The sequence below is a fragment of the Protopterus annectens genome, chromosome 2.part1 (genome assembly GCF_019279795.1).
Source record: "Protopterus annectens isolate FY-2018-M chromosome 2.part1, PAN1.0, whole genome shotgun sequence".
NCBI lineage: Eukaryota > Metazoa > Chordata > Ceratodontiformes > Protopteridae > Protopterus > Protopterus annectens.
The window spans coordinates 1,338,536,560-1,338,556,343 of record NC_056729.1 but is presented as its reverse complement, the minus strand read 5'-3'; the positions used below and the strand labels follow the sequence as shown (position 1 = coordinate 1,338,556,343).

Genomic DNA, 19,784 nt, shown 5'->3' with positions numbered 1-19,784 from the left:
TTAGCAGGTGGCCTTGACGTAGAAATAACTTGAAGGCCTCGATTGCATGTATCACTGCCAGCATTTCCTTTTGGTTTATGTGCATGCGTAGCTCTTTTTGTGACCATAGTCCTTGAATGCATCTTCCTTCCATGTGCGCTCCCCATCCGTGGTCTGAAGCGTCCGTTGTAATGGTTTGGCTGGCTATTGGTTTGCTGAAGGGCAAACCCCTGTTTGACTGGCTTGCTTGAGCCCACCACAGAAATTCCCTTTGAAGGCATGGGATGAGTGGTATCAAAGTTTCCAAGCTGTGACTGTGCTGAGTCCATAAACTCCTTAGGTACCAGTGGAGTTTCCTCATATGTAGCCTTGCTTGAGGAATAAGAAGAATGCAAGAAGCCATGTAACCCAGGGCCTGCAGGATTTTCCTTGCAGTCAGCTGAGTTTGTCTTGACAGGTTTTTGAAGTAATCCGGTAGTTGGTTTTGTTTTTCTTCTGTGAGGAAAGCCATTTGGGTGGTTGTGTCTAGATCCGCACCCAGAAAAGTTATTCTTTGGGATGGTACAAGTCTTGACTTGTGAATGTTGACTGTATATCCCAAGGCCTGAAGAAGATAAATGGCATAATTCAAGTGTTTTACCAAAATTTGTTGGCTGTCCGCTTGTATAAGGCAGTTGTCCAGATACGGGTATATTTGCATCGCCTGAAGTCTGCAGTGTGCAATTACTGATGCCAGGCATTTCGTGAATACTCTGTGCGCAGTAGATAAGCCAAAGGGCAATGCTGAGAATTGATAATGCTCTGAACCTGCAAGAAATCTGAGGTGTCTTCTGCAGCTTTGTCTGATAGGGACATGCAGTTATGCCTCCTTGAGGTCCAGAGTTACCAGCCAAGACCCCTTGCCCAGCATGGGAAGGAGTTGCTGTATAGTCAGCATTTTGAATTTTGGCACAATGAGATAAGTATTTAGTGCAGACAAGTCGAGAATAGGCCTCCATTGCTTTTCTTTTCTTGGAACAAGGAAGAGTCTGGAATAAAATCCTTGGCCTTGTTCTGCGAGAGGAACCTTTTCTATTGCTTTCATTTTCATTAAGTTGGAGATTGTTTCAAAGCCTCTGCCCTTTGATTTGGTGGCAGGTCTGGCATGCCTTTTCTTTTCGGTAATGTGTGGAAATGGAACCTGTATCCTTTGTCTATTATTTGTAGTGTCCATTTGTCCCTTGTAATAATGTGCCAATTTTCTGAAAATAAGGAAAGCTTTCCGCCCAAAGGTGCTTCCAATTGAGCCCTGGTTGGCGGTGTCAAGGTAAAGTCATTGAGTCTGTCCTTGTGCAGCAGTTGTAGGCCCTGCACTACCTCTCTGGCTGGGATGCTGCCATTGACGCCCTCTGTAGGAGCCTCTATCCTGCCCTCTACCTCTGGCACGCCTGTTCTTGCCTCTCTGAAATCTGTCTGTGTCTGGAAAGGACCAGTTCTTGGAAGGCCAATTTCTGCTGAATCTTGGTGGTTGGACCTGCATAAAATCTTTGACTGTTTGTACAGATTTTGCCTTTTCTTCAAATTTCTTTAAGACCTCCTGAGCAGTGGAGCCAAATAACTTTTGCTTTTCCAGTGGAGCATCCAGAATCTTTGCTTTAACATGGTCTGGCAGAGATTGTTCCTTCAGCGAAGCATGCCTACGTATAACTGCACCTGTCATAGCTGACCTACATGAAGCTTCCAATGCATCATAACCACACTGCAAAAAATGGTTGCTAACCTGTTGAGAGTTATGTACCAGATCCTGAAGTGATTTGCGATCTAGGGGTTCAGGTGAAGACAGTTTTTTATGCAATTCATCTAACAAATATTCTTGGTACTGTATCATATGAAATTGACAGTTTAAAGCCCTCATAGCAAGGGTAGCAGAAGTATACACTTTTTTACCCCATCGCTCTAAAGCCCTGGACTCCCTTTCAGAGGGGAGTGGATTTTTTGTAGTGGCAGCTGTAACCCCTTTAGGGCCCTGGAAAATAGTTTCTGGATCAGCAGAGTGGGCCTTGTAAAGGAAAAGATGTGATTCCGGGACCCTGTAGTACCTATCAGGTTTGGCAGGAGCCGGAGGGAGAGTATCAGGGGTTGTGCTAGATTCCGAGTACACATCATCAATGACATTCAAAACAGGGGGAATAGCCAAAGGTCTATGCTGAGGCAAATGCAAGAAGGTCCTTAATCTCTTCCTGGAATCAGAGAATTCCTGGCCCTGCCATTGGAAATGCTCCCTCATAGTGTGCAAAGTTTCCCCAAAAGACAGTTCTTCAGGAGGGGAGGCCGAAGGGATAGATTCCTCTGCATCTGAATCCTCATAGGCCTAAAAAGCCTCCTCCTGGTAGTCCGAGAGGGCAGAGCCAGCAGAGGCCTCATCTGAGGAGAGGGGATCAGAGGGCTCAACCCTGGGCCTTTTTGCTGTAGAAGGATGAGAGCCCCTGTCCGGATGAGGCTGAGAGCCCCTAATTAATGAAATAAGGTCCTCTGCTAGACTAAGGATCTGAGAACCTGTAGTGGGTCCCTGAGGGATAACCCTGGGAGGCATAGATTTTGAGTGTTTAGCAGCTTTAGCCCTAGAGAATGCCTTAATAGACATGGATGCCGGAGGCCTGGCTGCACCACGTGCTGGTGTAGTTTTGTCTAAGGGAATGGTGTCGGAAGGTTCCTGGACACCAGCTTCCAAAGGAGATTCAACAACCGAGACAGTAGTGGCCTCCGGGGCCGAGGTTGTCGGTTGTACGGTTTCGGTGGACGGTAGTACCAAGGACTCGGTTTCAGCCGAAACCGAGACACTCGCGGTAGGCCTGGCCGCGGTTTCAGCCGAAACTACGTGTGTCGGTCCTTGTCCTTGCGTTTCTTCATTAAATGTTAAGTCGGAGTCTCCGACGACATTTTGTAAGCAAAACTAGCCCCAAAAAATTCCTCTGCAAACTCCGACCGACGTCTTAAGAGTGTGTCGGTTGAAGGAAGCACAGGCGGAACAGGCCAAGACGTCGTGGTCTGGGCCTAGGCAAGGTAGGCAGTAAGAGTGGAAATCCTTATGAGGTATTTGTTTCCCACAAGTTAAGCAATTATTAATTTTATCTGACATCGGCTGAGGCAAGAAAGAGTCCCCAACGGGGTACTTAGCTTTTGAAGTCTTCGGTTTAGCTGAATTACAGGAGCTGGCCGACCGGCACTTGGGAACTGCTTCTGCTTCGGGCACCATGCGGCAAGAAAGACTGAGGAAGATGGCGTCGGCTGACACTTTTATACCCCAGGCGCTCTGACGTCGGGGAAGGGGCGACATCAGCCGACGCCAGACCCAGACTTTGGAATCCGGCCGACCGAAGGGCTGCCTGAGGCAGGACAACCCATATGTGATGACTGCAGATGCATCCTTGAAGGACATCTGGGTTTTTGTTGCCATCTGTTTGAAGTAAGTAGTCAGTTGCCTTTGCTTGTCTGGCGTGAGGTAAGCCATCTGGGGCAGTTGTATTCAAGCTTGCACCCAGGAATGTTACCTTTTGAGAGGGTACCAGTTGTGATTTCTTTTCGTTTATTGTGTACCCTAGGCATGTTAGAAGCCTTTTCACAAACGCCAGATGTCAAAGAAGAATGTCCTTGTTCTCTGCTTGAATGAGACAGTCGTCTAAGTAAGGATATATCTGTATACTTCTTTGTCTGCAAAATTCAATTACTGGTGCCAGCCACTTTGTAAAGACCCTGGGTGCAGTAGATAAGCCAAAGGGCAGTGCAGAGAATTGGTAATGCATTAAGCCAGCCTTGAATCAGAGGTATCTTCTGCACGATTGTCTTATTGGGACATGCAGGTATGCCTCTTTTAGGTCTAATGTCACCAGCCAAGCATTCTTGCCCAGCATGGGCAGAAGCTGCTGTAAAGTCTGCATTTTGAATTTGGGAATGTCCAAGTATGTGTTCAAAATCGATAAATCCAGTATTGGCCGCCAGGCCTTGTCCTTTCTGGGTACCAAGAACAGTCTTGAGTAAAAACCTTGTCCTTTTTTCCTGTTCAGGTACTGGCTGAATGGCCCCCATAGCCATGAGGGACATAACCTGTTTTTGTGCTTCTACCCATTGATTTGTTGGCAGATCTGGCCAACCATTTGCCATTGGCAGTGTGTGGAAATGGAATCTGTATCCTTGTGATACTATGTTTAGTACCTACTTGTCCTGGGTTATTAACTGCCAATATTGAGCAAAAAGTGCTAACTTTCCCCCTATGGGTGCTGCCAAAAGATTAAGTGCTTGGTGTAGGCAGAGGGAAGTCATTGGGATTGTTTTCTGTAGGTTTGCGCTTTATCTTCTCCAGATTTGGAGGTAGAAGCACCCCATTGCTTTGACCTGTATGAATCTTGCGCCTGGTATCTGGAACTTGGTATCTGGAACCCTTAGGGGGTCTGGATTTGCCCCACTGAGCTCTGTCTGACACAGGAAAGGACCAATTTTTTGTAGGCCAGTGTCTACTGAATCTAGGTGGTTGTACTTGTAAAAAGTCTTTAACAGTTTGCATAGACTTAGCTTTGTCTTCCATTTTCTTTAAAACCTCCTCTGCCTTAATACCAAACAGAGACTCATGCTGTAAAGGTGCATCTAGCAATTTAGCTTTAACATGATCAGGCAAATTTTGTTCCTTTAACCAGGCATGCCTCCTAATCACGGATCCAGTAACTGCGGCCCTGCAGGAGGCCTCTAAGGAGTCAAAACCACATTGCAAAGTATGCTTTCCAACCTGTTCAGCTACATGCAATAATTCCTGCAATTCTTTATTTTCTGCACATTCTGAAATTAACATCATTTTATGTTTCAGCAATCCTATAACATGTTGCTGGTACTTAAGCATATGAAATTGACAGTTTAAGCCCCTGATAGCCAAGGTTGCAGAAGTATAAACCTTTTTTCCCCATCTGTCCAGTGCCCTTGAATCTCTGCCCGAGGGGGTAGGATTTTTTGCTGTTAAGGCCTTAACTCCCTTTGGACCCTGTGAAATAGTTTCAGGATCAGCTGCAGGGTTTCTAAATAAAAATTTATGTGAGTCAGGGATCCTGTAATATCTGTCAGGCTTACTGGAAGCCGGAGGTAAGGAGTCAGGGGTCAAGCTCGACTCAGAAAACACATCATCCACAATGTCTAAAACAGGGGGAATGGCTAAAGGCCTGTGCTGAGGGAGAAGAAGGCAATCCCTGAGCCTCTTTTTTGATTCTGAGAAGTCTTGACTCTCCCAGTGAAAATGCTCCCTCAAAGTATGTAAGGTTTCTCCAAAAGAATAATCCTCAGGAGGAGATGCAGACGGTATAGACTCCGCTGCATCAGAATCCTCATAGGGAGGTATAGATAATTCCTGATCAGAAGAGGACTCAGAAGAAATAGAAACCTGATCTGAAGATTCATAATCAGTGCCTTGCCTAGGCCTCTTATCTGGAGGGGGATGGGTACCCCTGATCAAGGTAATGAAGTCTTCAGCCATTTTGATCATCAGTTTTTTAGGCCTAGAGGTCTGTGCACGTGGCTCATGCGTCAGTTTTCTAGTTTTAGAAGTTGCTTTTGTCTTTTGTTTTGCAGCTGTCGTCAGTTTGATATACAAATGTTGAGGTCTGAATACACCCTCAGAAGCCGGCGCCTGCTCAGCGGCTCCAGACCCATCCGAGGGAGATACATCCGTCGGTCCAATACCTTGAGTATCTAGAGGCATGCCAGACTCCATGTGGGTGTCGGTAGAGGCCTGCGATTCGAAGGTAGCGCTGTGAATCAGGGGCTGCGAGTGTGCCTCGGTGACTGGCTTAGGAGAAGGTCCGTCAGTTTTTGGATCTCACTGCCTTTTCTGTCCTTTTTTTTTTTCTTTTTATGTACTGGTTTCCGTGGATTGCTATCCATCCAATGTCTGTTGTGTAGTTAGTTAAATTCAAAAAATACTTTGAAAAAGTATACCGGCGCTTAAATAGTGTGTTGGTTAAATCTAGCACAAAACCGACAGCCAGGCGCGTTGTGAGATCAGGGCCAGCAAAGGAATACAGTATAAAAATGGATACTCTTATGATTTGCTTCCCACATAATATAATACAATTATTAACTTTTTCTGACATCGGTAAGGAGCAAGAAAAAAGTTTCCTCAATGGGATACTTAGCTTTATTGAAGACTTCGGTTCTGAAACTCAAACTCGAATATTTTAGTAGTCGGCCGACTGGCACTTGCGAAATGCTTCTGCTTCGGGCACATCGCGGCAAGAAAGACTGAAGAAAATGGCATCCGCTGCATGTTTTATACCCCTGACGACCTGACGTCATGGAAGAGACGACAGCAACCGACGGAGGACCCACGACTTTGGAATTCAGGCCAACTGAGGGCAACCTGCCAGCAGATTACCCAAATGTAATGACTGCAACAGTGAAACATGAAGAACATCCACAAGCTCATTAGCTTTAGGTAAGTTTGTCTTCACTGAGTGGGTTGCAGACCTATAGAATGGGCTTCCAGAACAAATTATGAGCAAATAATTCACAGAAACATTCAAGAGGCCATTGTACAAGTGAATAAAAATGCACAGTATTCACTGGTACTAATGTCCCAGAATGTCCGTCCAAAGCAACAAATAAAACAATCAGCTTCCAAATGACTGTCAGACAATGCTGCCCAACAAAATCAGGACATTGATATTCAGACCGGTCTTCAAAATCCACAGTCGCAAGATGGCAAAAAGCGTTCCAAATTCAAAGGGGACCCAGCACAAGCAAATCAATGTTCCAACACAGATACAAAGTTCTGTAACTCACGAGTAGACCCCATATGTAGTAAACAGCAGCAAAGTGGGCTACAAAAAAATACCATCAGAAAGAAAAAAGAAGTTATGGACTCACCATAACATTCCATCTGAGTAGTTGGACTTCATTTGTCATCAACCTGTGGGTTACAGATCCAGAACGGATCCGAGACGGCAGCTTCACCAGCATCTAATCCGAGCTTCAAGTTCCTCTCCTTACCCATAATATCCCTGTATCTCCTTCCTTCCCTCAGATCGAGTTTGCTACTAAACACAAACCCGATCTTAAAATCTAACCAACAACAAAGCAAGAGAGCTGCAAGGCACTCTCTCTTACCTACCAAAAATGGTAATAATAAGTTCAGGGGGAAGGAGAGAGGCATGGCTGATGACAAATGAAGTCCAACTACTCAGATGGAATGTTATGGTGAGTACATAACTTCTTTATCTGAAGTAGTTGACTTAATTTGGTCATCATCCTGTGGGACAAAGTCCCCAACTACCAAACTCTTGGGTGGCCTTCATGGAAGTATATTTCGGAGTACCGCGGAGTCAAAAGATGTTCTCCCCCTAGATATCATGTCCGTCTTATAATGGGAAATGAAAGTGTGAGATGAGGACCAAGTAGCCACTGAACAGATATCTTCCATAGACACCCTAGACCAAAAGGCTGCTATGTAGCCATAGACCTAGTGGAATGGGCCTTTATCCTACCCGGAAGAGAAATTCCTCTGTCTTTGTAAACCTGAAGGATGTAAAGGGAAATCCATCTAGCAATAGTTACCTTGGACACTGGTTTGCCCAGAAAAGGTGTAGAAAAAGACACAAACAACTGATCAGACTTGCGAAAGGCCTATGTCCTATGTAAATAAAAACGTAGTTGTCTATGTACATCTAATAAATGTAACTTGTATTCACCCCTGTTCTGAAAATTTGGAAAGAAAACAGCCTAGCCAAGGTGATAGCCACTAGAAAAGCTGTCTTCCAAGATAAAAACTTTAGATCCACAGAAGCAGCAGCCTCAAAAGGCAGAGCCACCAGAGCTTGTAAAACTAGGGTAATTGCCGAAGGAGGAGTAGGATCTTTGACCGGGGGTCTTAACAGAAAGGTGCCTTTGATAAACATTTTGCAAAGTCTTGAGGAAGCTAAAGAAGCCATATTCTCACCTATATGGAAATTGGAAATAGCAGCCAACTGAACTTTAACTGTGGATGAACTAGCTCCCTGCTGGAAAATGTACACCAAGAACTCAAGAATGGCTGTAACAGGTGCTGTGAAAGGGACTAAATCTCTCTGAGAAGCCCGGATAGAAAAACGCTTCCATTTGCTATGGTATAGTTTTCTGGTGGATGATTTATGAGCTGTCACCAGAATATACTTGACCTGAGAAGGTAAACCGGGCATCCTAGCAATCAATGGAACTAGAGCAGCCAAGCAGTGAGCTTCAGACTGGGCAGGTTTGGATGAGGGACCCTCGAGGGGTACAAAATGAGATCCAGTATCGGATCCAGGATCCATGGAGGAATTATTAGATGAGACCAGAGAAAGGGAAACCAGATTTGGTGAGGCCAGAATGGGGCAATAAGGATTACTCTGATCACCAACGTGAAAGCTTTCTGGAGGAATCTTGTCATGAGAGGTAATGGGGGGTAAGCATATAGAAGACCAGGAGGCCAAGCATGGACCAGAGCGTCCCTAGGGGATTCCCCCTGTGGGGGGATCAGAGCGAAGAACTCACTGCACTTTGCATTGCTAGGAGATGCAAAGAGATTGCCGCAAGGCCGACCCCACTTGAGGAATATCTGCTCCACTACAGAAGGATTCAGAGACCACCTGTAAGGCATCAGAATAGTCCTGCTCAGTTTGTCCGCCAATATGTTGGATCGACCCGGAATGTGCGCTGCTACCAGAAAACGGCTGGTGGAGATCGCCCATTCCCACCCTCTCATGAACTCCCAACAAAGGGAGTAAGATCTGGTTCCTCCCTGCTTGCTGACATACCAGACCACTGACATGTTGTCTGTCTGGATTTCAGTAGTCCCTAGAGGGAGAAAGGCATGAAGGGCCTGCAACGCTAATAAGACCGCCCTCATCTCTAGAACATCTATATGCAATTTGGTCTTGTTCAGGGATCATGTGCCTTGGACTGTCCTGCCGAACAGTGCCCCCGACCCTAGATGGGAGGTGTCCGTGGTCACTGTGGCTTGGAGAGGGGCTGCAACAAATGTTCGTCCCTCGGCTAGCTCTGGGGAAGAGTATCCACTAGAGGAGGGACTTCCTGTATGCATTGCTTATGTCAATAGGATGTTTCAGAGGCAGATCCACTAACGACCATTGGACTGCTAGTGACTACTGTAAAACCTGCATATGAAGATGAGCACAGGGAAGAAGTGTAATGCTGGCTGCCATGGAACCCAGGGCTCGTAAAACCGCCTCGGCTGGAGGAAGATGAGACTGAAGGATCACAAACATATGAAGTCGTAAGTTCCGTACTGTCTCTGGAGTTTGGAAGACCTTGGATTGTAATGTGTTTATCCCCGTTCCAAAGAAGTCTAAGACCTGAACTGGGTCTAAAGAAGATTTGGCTATGTTAACTGAGATTCCCAGGAAGTCAGACAGCTTCAGGAACAAGTCTCTCACCTGACAAAGTAGATGCCTGGTGAGAGCGGCAAGGAACCAATCATCCAGGTATGGACAGACCTGTATCCCCTGAAGCCTCAGGTGAGCAGCTACTACTGCCATGACCTTGATGAACACACTAGAGGCTGTGTTGAGACCGAAGGGTAGGGCATGGAACTGATAGTGACTGGCCCCTAGCAGAAAGCGGAGGAACCTCCTGGAGTGTCTGTGCATTTTGATGTGGTAGTACGCATCCTGGAGATCTACTGAGCACATCTAGTCATTCTGCTGCAGATAGGCAGAATGGATTGTAGAGTGAACATCCGGAACTTCTCTTTGGCAAATGACAGGTTTAGAGTGGAAAGGTTCAGGATGGGCCTTAAGTCCCCTGTCTTTTTTGGCAACAAAAGAAACCTGGAATAGATGCCTGATCCAAACTGGTCTTGGGGAACAGGCTGGACAACTCGTTTCCTTAGCCGGTTTTCTATTTCTAGTGCTGCTGCCTCCCTTTGTGCGGGTGGAACATCTGGGAGGTGTTTTGTGGGAAAGGGAGTAGTTATAAAGGGGATGGTATAACCTCTGGATATTATTTGAAGCACCCAATGGTCTGATGATATGGACTCCCATGCTATCAGGTGCATAGAAAGGTGACCTCTGACTGCCTCCAGAGCAGAGCAGTCATGCAACTCCTCAGGCCTGCTGCATGGGCCTTTCCGAGAATGGTTCTCGAAACCCGAAATTTCTCAGAACCCCTCTGCCTCTGGGCCGGCATCTGTCCTGTCCCCCTCTGCCTCTAGGGGAAGGTGAGTCCCAAGTGTCCCGGGAATACTGAGACTTCCGGAACCACATCTTCTTTCGACTCTTCTGATTCCTAGAAAAGGACATTTGTGGGTTAGAGAAGCAGATTCTGATGGCAGACAGTGTCTTCCCGTCCTTCTTACTCTGGACCAACATTTCACGAACCGTCTTCCCGAACAAGGAAGAACCATCGTAAGGAGCATTTGCAAAAGACACCTTAAAGGGTTCCATGAATTGACAAAGCCTGAACCAGGCATGTCGCTTCATGGCAACGGCGGACCTGGCTGCCCTAGCCACTCCTTCAGTAGCATATGAGAGGAGACACATGGATGTACTGGCAACTGCTTTGAGAGTGGCCATTCGCTTGGAGAATATGCATTTATCTTCCAGTGACATGGACTCCGGTGGCGACTCAGTGAATTCCTTAACCAGGTCTTGCTGTAGTCTAGTTACATGGGCCAAAAAATTCAGTGCCCTTATGGAAAAGGTGGCTGAAGCATATGTCCGCTTTCCCAGACGATCCATCGTCCTGGACTCTCAGTCGGGGGGATGGACTGTAGAACTTTTTTGGGCCAGTTCTGTTTTAGTGGCAGCCACAACCACCATGGTGTCCACTGGGGATCCTTTGTTGCAGCTCGGTCTGTCTACTGGTGGACTGAGGATTTTGTCAGGGTGCCTAGGAATTGCTTCCACGGTGTCTGGCTCCTTCCATGCCCTGGTGGTAATTAGGTCCACCAGGGGATTCTTGGGGGGGGGGGACACCCAGAAGGTAGACGTGCCCGTGTCGAAGGCCTCCAGGAACACCGAGTCGTCCGAGGAAGGTTTGGGGGCGGACCAACCCCCCCCCCCTTGTGCAGGACTTCCATGCGGTCTCCAAAGAAGACATCATTGGGGGGGGGGGGTGATGTGGGGGATCCTTCCCCTTCCTCCAAATCGGTATCCTCAGTAAGGGACTCTGGGGAGGAGTCCAGGTGCCTCCTTTTGCACGTTCACTTACAAGGAATCTCTTCATGGGACTCTCCAGAGAGGGCTCACAAAGTACTTGTGGTTCCTCTAGGGGGACAGTCTGGGGCACATTGAGCACGGGCTGTCCCTGCATGGACAAAATGGCTGAAGATGCACCCAGAAGCGAGGGAGTCAGGGTGGAATCCGAAGAGATGGTCAGAGGCCTCGATCCACTGGAGATAATCCTTTCCACCATGTCAAAAGCCGAGGGAGAGCGAGCCTCCTGGGCCACTATAAGGGAAGCTCCTCTCCCTGGATCCGACATAGGGATCGGAGCCGAGCCTAACGGAGACAAGATACTGAGAGGTAGGCCTTGACCCGACAGAGTAGGTGCCAAAGGAGAAAGACCCAACCCCTTGGATCCGATGCCCAGGCTTCTGCTCCTAGAGCTGCTCGGATGCGAACTGATTGGATCTGACATGCTCAAGGTAACAGCCGGCGTCAAGGTACTTGATACCATCGGCGCCAGCACCCTGACTCCAGGATCTCTTGGTGCCGAGAACTCCAATACCGGGGGACGGACCAGAAAAGGAGTTATCAGGATAAAGAAGGGAAGCAAGTTCCCCCCTCCAGAGGGAGAAGGGGCTGGCAAGACCCCCATCTGAATCTAGGTGTGAATAATCCTTTGCATCATTTTGTCCATGTCCACCTCAGAGAAGCTACAGGTGGACTGCTATGAGGCCACCGACGCTGACCAGGGGGGGTCGATGAATGGAGGCCATAGAAGGGGGTCTGATCTCCTCTGGCTCCAGCAAAAATCCCGGTGAACAGAGCCGAGGAGAAGCAGACCTGGGGATAGCCTGTTTGGGAGGGGGACCTACCGGATCAGACCGGTCCGGGGATCTCTTCCTCCCTCCCTCCCTCTCTCTCTGTTTTTCTCTTTCCTAGCCTCCCTATCCACAGGCCTGTGTAAAGGAGTGTGAGTCCCGGCCCTGGGAGGGAGGTGAAGAAAATGCAGAAGTAGTAGATGGGGCTGTCACTGCCATGACTGCAACAGAAGTAGAGGCTGCCGCCTCTGTGGAAAGGAGAAGCCCCTTGAGAATCAGCTTAGCCCTGCTATCTTTAAGGCCCCTGGGGTTAAACCCCGCACAAATAGGGCAGTCCATGGACAGATAGGCTGCCCCCAAACACACCACGTACAGAGTGTGGCCATCTGCTGGAGACAACTTATGGCCACACTCTGTGCATTTCCTGAAAACCAGCTTGGCCTGCTGGTCTGCCATCCTGGTAAAACAGAAAGGAAGGTACAAAGTACCAGGAAAAAATACACCACCTGACCCCAACACTCACACACGCACGCGACTCACTAGCGAGAAGGGGAAGGGGAGAAGGCCTACACTACTACTAACACAAAAAAACTTTTTTTTTTTTTTTGAAAACACGACGCGAGGCAAAGAGGATGAAAGGAAAAGGGAAAGAGAACTTATCCTAGTTTGACAGACTCACTAAAAAACCCACGGGAAAAAACACTTAAATCACTTACCACGCCTGGAGCTAATGGACCATGCTGCTTGACAAAGCCGTGGCAAATGAGATCTGAGAGAAGGAAGGAGATACAGGAGTATTATGGGTAAGGGGAGGAGCTTGGAGCTCGGATCTGTTCTGGATCCATAACCGAAAAAGAAAAAATGCCAGGTAAATCCGTCACTAGCCCAAATGGGAATACAAGCTGGTAGCGGTAGCAATGTTCTAAATGCAAATTTATTGTTTTTTGGAACAACACACGTTTTCGCTACTGTTCAACAGTAGCTTCTTCAGAGAAACAGACACAAAGAAGGCGCCAAACATTTAAACCTGCAAATGATGTGAGTACGTTGAAACACGTCACTGCAAGTCACAAATAAGCATATGCTTTCGCTAACTACAATATATTGATGCAACTGTGGAATGCATATAAAAACAAGCTTATACATCAGTGTTATGTTAAAAAATATATATATAATAAGAACAGTTCATTCAACAAGTTAATACTTGTGTAAATAATCAATTGCTGCTATAATATAATATATTGTAATATGCCAGCTATGCTACTGCACATTTTCCAAAGAAAAGTCCAAGGTTCGTGTACAAATTAATCAAAGCTATTAATGGTTAAACTAACCGTTCACTCCAATTATTTAATTAATATATAAAAAGTATGTTTAAAAATATATTTAAAAATGTTTTTTGTAAGAAGAAAGTGTTAATTAATGATACCATGATGTTGTTACACAACAATCTCAGGTGTAAAAAATTTCTTTTAAAAAATTTTTAAAAGTCTTATGCTAGTTGTAATTATTTACATTGTAAGCATTTAGACATTGTGTCACCAACAAAGTTTAAGACTATATGTTAACTAATAGGGAAGTTTTACCTCAAAGTACTCCTTAGTTTTAATATACAATTAATGTTGCAATTTTCATGCAACCCAGGTATACTAAACGCATCTAATGTTAATTGCCATTCTAGTTCACAGGCTTCTAAGAGTAGTGAAAAAGGGCCTCCTCTAATAGTATAAGGTACATGATCTATAGCTAGAAAATGGAAGCTGTGACCAGGGTTGTTAAAGATATGTTTCGCCAAGGCATTATCACTTTTATTTTTCTTAATAGCATAAATGTGTTCATACAGCCTTTCACGTAGTTTACGGTCTGTTTTCCCTACGTAAAAGGCTGGACAACAATCACATGTAGCTAAATAAATGATGGATTTAGTCTCACAATTAAGTTTATAATTGATGTAATATTTTTTTGTTTCTAATAGAAAAAGAATTTGATATTCTCAAATATTTGCAGTAGTTACAAGAACCACAAATAAATGTCCCCTTTTGTCTTGAAGTAAAATCAATTTCTTTATTTCTTTCAAGAAGCATTTTGATATTATTACCTTTCTTATATACTACAACAGGGCTTTGTCCTAGTTTTTCTGAAAGTTGTAGATTACTCCTGATGAAATACCAGTTTTTAAAGACTATATGTCTAATCTGGTTGGAGTTGGTGTTAAAAGTAGTAATAAAACTAGTGATAAGTTGTTTAACAAGGGGAATATTAAGACAATTCTGGTTGTCTATGTTGTTTAAAATGGAAGTGTCAGAGGTGAGGCTAGTGAGGTCACCTATAGTGTTGTACATATTTTTAACAAGTAATGGTGTATAAATTCCATTAGATCGTTTTAGTCCAACTTCTTGGATCATCTCATCAATAAGTGCTAGAGGATAACTGCAGTTGAGAAACATGTTTTTCAAGAGTTGACATTCTCTATGAAAAGTTGTGTCAAAGGAACACATCCTTGCTGCTCTAATGAGTTGCCCTTTAATTATTGACCGTTTTTGTTTGAATGGATGAGAGCTTGTGAAATGAAGAAAGGAATTACAATAGGTAGGTTTTCTAAAAATAGATGAAAAATAAAGACCTTTTACAGTGTCCTTGTTAAGCTTGACATCTAAGTAGTCAATTTCTGTAGTAGAAAAGTGGTAAGTGAATTTAAGGAAGTTAGTTGTAGAATTGAAAAAATCATAGGTTCATACTAGGCTATCTGCCCTAGGGCATTTATAAGCCTAGCCAGAGTGTGTGTGGCTTTCACCACCCCTTAGGATGAGAATACTATACCCATTAGTTTGCTGTGCCTCTGTCCAGCAGTGATACAGAGATGATTCCCAGGGTAAACCTACGATCTCCCATCCACTCATCAAGATTTCTCTTGAACAGAGTCAGTGAGGGGCTCTGCCTCACATGGACTGGGATTCTGTTCCATAGTGTAGGGAGTCTCTGGGTGATGAATCTTTTAGTTATGTACTCACCATAACTTCAGATGTTTGGGATCCATCTCGCCTACATTCTGACTGATGGGTTCGGAGCCGATCCCTCGGCTCCGACTCGGCACGCTTATGCCAAAGAGCGAAGTCTCTTATTGGCTGAGCTTATTATATCCCAGGATGCACCACTACCATTCCCCCAGATCTAGTTTGTCCGCATACATGCACACATGCATACCCTGCTTATATAACATCGTCAGATGAAACAAGATAAAACAGTAGAACTCAAAACCGTTCAATCTCTTCTGATCTCCAAGGCAGGGGAAGGAGGGTGGGTATTAGGAATGTGAGATGGATCCCAAACATCTGAAGTTATGGTGAGTACATAACTAAAAGATGTTATGTGATCCTATCTCGCCTACATTCTGACTGATGGGACAGCGTCCCTAGCACCTGAATCCTGGGTGGCTCACTGGAAAACACTCCTGAGTACCGTGGAACCAAATGATGCTCGTCCTTTAGATGCCACATCCAATTTGTAGTGGGAAATGAAAGTGTGTGGATTGGACCAAGTAGCCGCAGCACAGATTTCCGATATAGCGAACTTGGAATGAAAAGCTATAGAAGTAGCCATAGCTCTGGTAGAATGAGCTTTGATAGATGTTGTAAGTTGCTTATTCGAAGAATAAGCCTGAGTTATGCAATCTCTGATCCATTTTGAGATAGTAGCTTTTGTGATGGTTTGGCCCCGTTTATTATCTGAGAAGGACACAAACAACTGGTCTGACTTACGAAGTTGCTGAGTCCTGTCTAAATAGAAGCGTAATTGCCTGTGAACATCCAATTTATGAAGAGTGTATTCTGCTTCATTGGAGAATTTTGGGAAGAAAACTGGTAGATCTAGAGATTGTTGTAGGCAGAAACTAGAACAGATCTTTGGGACAAAGGATGGATTAGGCCTAAGTGATACTCTATCCTTGTGGAAAATCAAGCACGGTGGCTTAATAGACAGGGCTTGAAGCTCTGAAACTCTTCTTGCAGAAGTAATTGCAACTAAGAAGGCAGTTTTCCAAGACAGATATTTTAACTCGCATGTAGCAGCCGGTTCGAAAGGGGGAGATGTTAATGCGCGAAGCACCAAATCAAGATCCCACGGAGGTGCAGGATGAAAACTGGGGGTCTTAATAGGCTCGCACCTTTAATGAAAGTTTTGCATAGTCTGCAGCTCATCAAAGGAGGATCCATGGATTCGTGGAATTTAGAGATAGCTGCTAGTTGGACTTTAATAGTTGAGACAGAAGATCCCTGATTAAACAGGGATGTTAAGAATTTCAAGACCTCTGGGACAGGAGCAGTGATAGGGTCTAAGCCCTTGAGTTGAGCCCAGATAGCAAACCTCTTCCACTTACTAAGGTACAATTTGTTAGTGGTGGGTTTGTGGGCAAGATAAAATGTGAACAACTTCCGGGTCTAGTTTGTGCCTTCTAACTAAAGTCGGAAGTGGAGGAGCCAAGCTGTCAAATTCAAAGATTGAAGGGACTGATGCCGATGTCCCGACTGATGGATTAACAAGTCCGGAATTAGGTCTAAAGTCCACGGATCGTCCACTGCATGCTTCTTCAGGTAGGGAAACCATACCTGATGAGGCCAGTATGGGGCAATCAGTATCATTGAAGACCCCAGTTGAGAAGCTTTTTGAATAACTCTGGGAAGAAGCGGAATTGGAGGAAAGGCATAAAGTAGCCCTGTTGGCCAAGGTTGTGCTAGAGCATCCATGGCTGGTACTCCCTGATGTGGGATCAAGGAGAAGAACCTTTGGCACTTGGTGTTCAGTGGAGTTGCAAATAGGTCGCAGCACGGGGTCCCCCATCTCCTGAAAACCTGAGCTGCTACTGTGTGGTTTAGAGACCACTCGTGAGGAGAGAGAATTGTCCTGCTCAATTTGTCTGCCAATATGTTTGACTTTCCCGGGATGTGGGTCGCTACCAAGAAGCGGTTGGTAGCTACAGCCCATTCCCACACTCTCATGGCCTCTCTGCAAAGGGGGTATGATCTGGTCCCTCCTTGTTTGTTCAGATACCAAACCACCGACATGTTGTCTGTGTGGATGGCGATGATGCCCTGAGGAAGAAACTTGTGTAAGGCTTGTAGGGATAGAAGTACAGCCCTCATCTCCAACACGTTGATGTGGAGAAGAGCTTCGTCTGGACGCCAGGAGCCCTGAACTAGCCTGCCCAGACAATGCCCCCACCCTATCTGGGAGGCATCTGTCGTCAGGGTAACCACTGGAGAGGGAGAACAAAGGGTTTTCCTTGATCCAAATTGGATGTCTGAAGCCACCAGCGAAGGTCCCTTTTGCATATTTCCGTAATCATGATGTGATGATTGAGGGGAAGATCCTGAAAGGACCATTGAGTTGACAAGAGCCACTGCAGAATCCTCATGTGTAATCTTGCCAGAGGAACTAAAAGAACCGTGGCAGACATTGAGCCTAAAACTTGAAGAACCATCCTGGCTGGGGCTTTGGATCTCGAGATCAGAGCTTGAACTTGGCCCTGTAAAGTTTGGATCCTTTCGACAGGAAGAAAGACGCGCATCAATCTTGAGTCTATCTCTGCTCCTATAAACTTTATGCGTTGAGAGGGCAGCAAGACAGACTTTGACCAATTGAATGTAATCCCCAGGGAAATACCCAGGAGATGGTGGCTTTGAGGTTGTCCATTAGTAGATGCCTGGTGGTGGCAGTCAGGAGCCAGTCGTCGAGATAGGGAAACACTTGGAATCCAAGACTTCTCAGGTGAGCCGTCACTACTGCCAAACACTTGGTGAACACCCTGGGGGCTGTGGTGAGACCAAAGGGCAGAGCGCAAAATTGGTAATGACTGACTCCCAGGCTGAAGCGCAGGTACCTCCTGGACGCCTGATGTATCGGTATGTGATAATAGGCGTCCTTGAGGTCTATGGAGCACATCCAAACATCCTTCTCCAACAATGGGAGAATGGATTGTAACGTGACCATTCGAATTTGGATTTCGTGACGGATTGGTTCAGTCTGCTGAGATCTAATATTGGTCTCAGGTCCCCTGTCTTTTGGCACTAAAAGAACCTGGAGTAATTTCCTGATCCGATCTGGTCTGTGGGGACCGGTTGGATGACTCCTTTTTCTAGCAGCTTTAAAGCTTCTGCGGCTGCCATTTCCCTTTGACTGGGTGGAGGGTCCGGGATTCTTTTGGACGGTGGGGGCGAGTATGTGAATGGGATGGTGTAACCTCCGGCAATGATCCGAAGCACCCATCTGTCCTGAGTGATTGACTCCCAGGCTTTTAGGTGCTTGGCAACGACACCCGACTGGCTCCGGAGCAGCACAGCCGGGCAATCCCTCATGACGTGTGGGAGGCTGAAGAGCCACGAAAGGACTCGCGGTCTCCAGAATTGCGGGGCCCTCTGCCGCCTCTGGGACGGCGTCTTCCTGAAAAATTTCCCCGTCCTCTGCCTCTGGAAGGGGAATCTTCCTGCTGTTGGGAGAAAAACTTGCGAGATTTGCGGAACCACATTTTCCCCTCCTTTAGCCTTGGGGTAAGGCCGAAGGGAGTGGAATAACGGGCACCTATGGCAGATAAAGTTTTTCCCTCTTGCTCACAGCGGTAAGGGTGTCTTTAACCTTGGGTCCAAACAATGAGGACCCATCAAAGGGAGCGGCGAATGAAGACTTGAAGGCCTCCATGAACTGACACAAGCGGAGCCAGGCTGGTCTAAGTAGAGCCACGCCTGTGGCTGCCGCTCTACACGCCTTCGGCCGCATAGGAAATGAGCCTCATGGACGAGTTAGAAATTGACGAAGGATAGCCAACTGAGAGCTAACCGACTGGGCTAGCTGCTCAGGTAGGTTACCCGAGAGGGAATCTGACAACTCCTTGACCAGATCCCTCTGAAGCCTGGTAAAATGTGCCAAATAATTCAGAGACCTTAAAGTAAAGGCCGCTGAAGTCAGGGTGCGCTTCCGCACCTGTCCATACTCCTAGACTCCTTATTAGGAGGATGGACAGACGTTGAAGCCTCTGCCACGTCCTGTTGTGTAGCAGATGCCACCACCATGGCATCTACAGCCACGCCTTTAGTGAGGAACTCCTTCTCGGGGAGCAGACAAGAATTTATTTGGACGAAGGGACTGGTTCCACGGTATCTGGATGTTCCCACGCCTTCGACAAACCAAATCCAGAAGCTCGTCAAAGGGCGGAGACACCCAGGAGGCGGAGGGCTGAGCCCCAAAGGCCTTGAGGAGCACTGACTCGTCAGCAGAGGGGTTTGGATATCCAGCCGCCTCGTTGTTTGAGGATCTCTAAGATGTCTGCAAATGAGACATCATCCGAGGACGACTGGGACCCCTCTGCATCATCCAGATCAGTGTCTGATGTAATAGACTCGGCGGAGTCCACGTGCTTCCTCTTGCACGATCTCTTCCTTGGAGGTTCCTCCCAAGACAACTCCGAAGAACCCTCAGGAGGAGGGAACCCCACTGGGGTAACCTCAGGCCCCGGGCTCCGCTGACTATGGACAGGGAACTGCCAAAGACCCAGTCTCCACGCCCAGGGAAGGTGCCGGTAAAGCCGGAGAGATGGCCGAAGAGGACTTGGCCAAGGCACTCCTCATGGCTCTGAAAGCCGGACCCCCAGAATCCTGGGAGTGTCCGGTCCCCGAGCCGTGATAGCCGACGGAAGTCCCGCAGCCAAGCACCGAGGGGAGGCTCGGAACCGAAGCATAGGTCCCAAACATCACCCCGGGTCCAGCCGAAGAAGTCCGCGTACCAAACTCGGACCCGAAGCCCGGGTTGGAGTAAGGGTCGGAGCCGACCCTGAGATCTCCAC

General features: G+C 46.7%; 1 protein-coding gene across 1 annotated transcript in view; it reads right to left on the bottom strand.

The window, feature by feature from the left end:
• The window catches only part of CRTC3 (CREB regulated transcription coactivator 3), a 1,604,530-nt gene that overhangs the window by 490,919 nt on the left and 1,093,827 nt on the right, over positions 1 to 19,784 (bottom strand). The window lies entirely within an intron of this gene.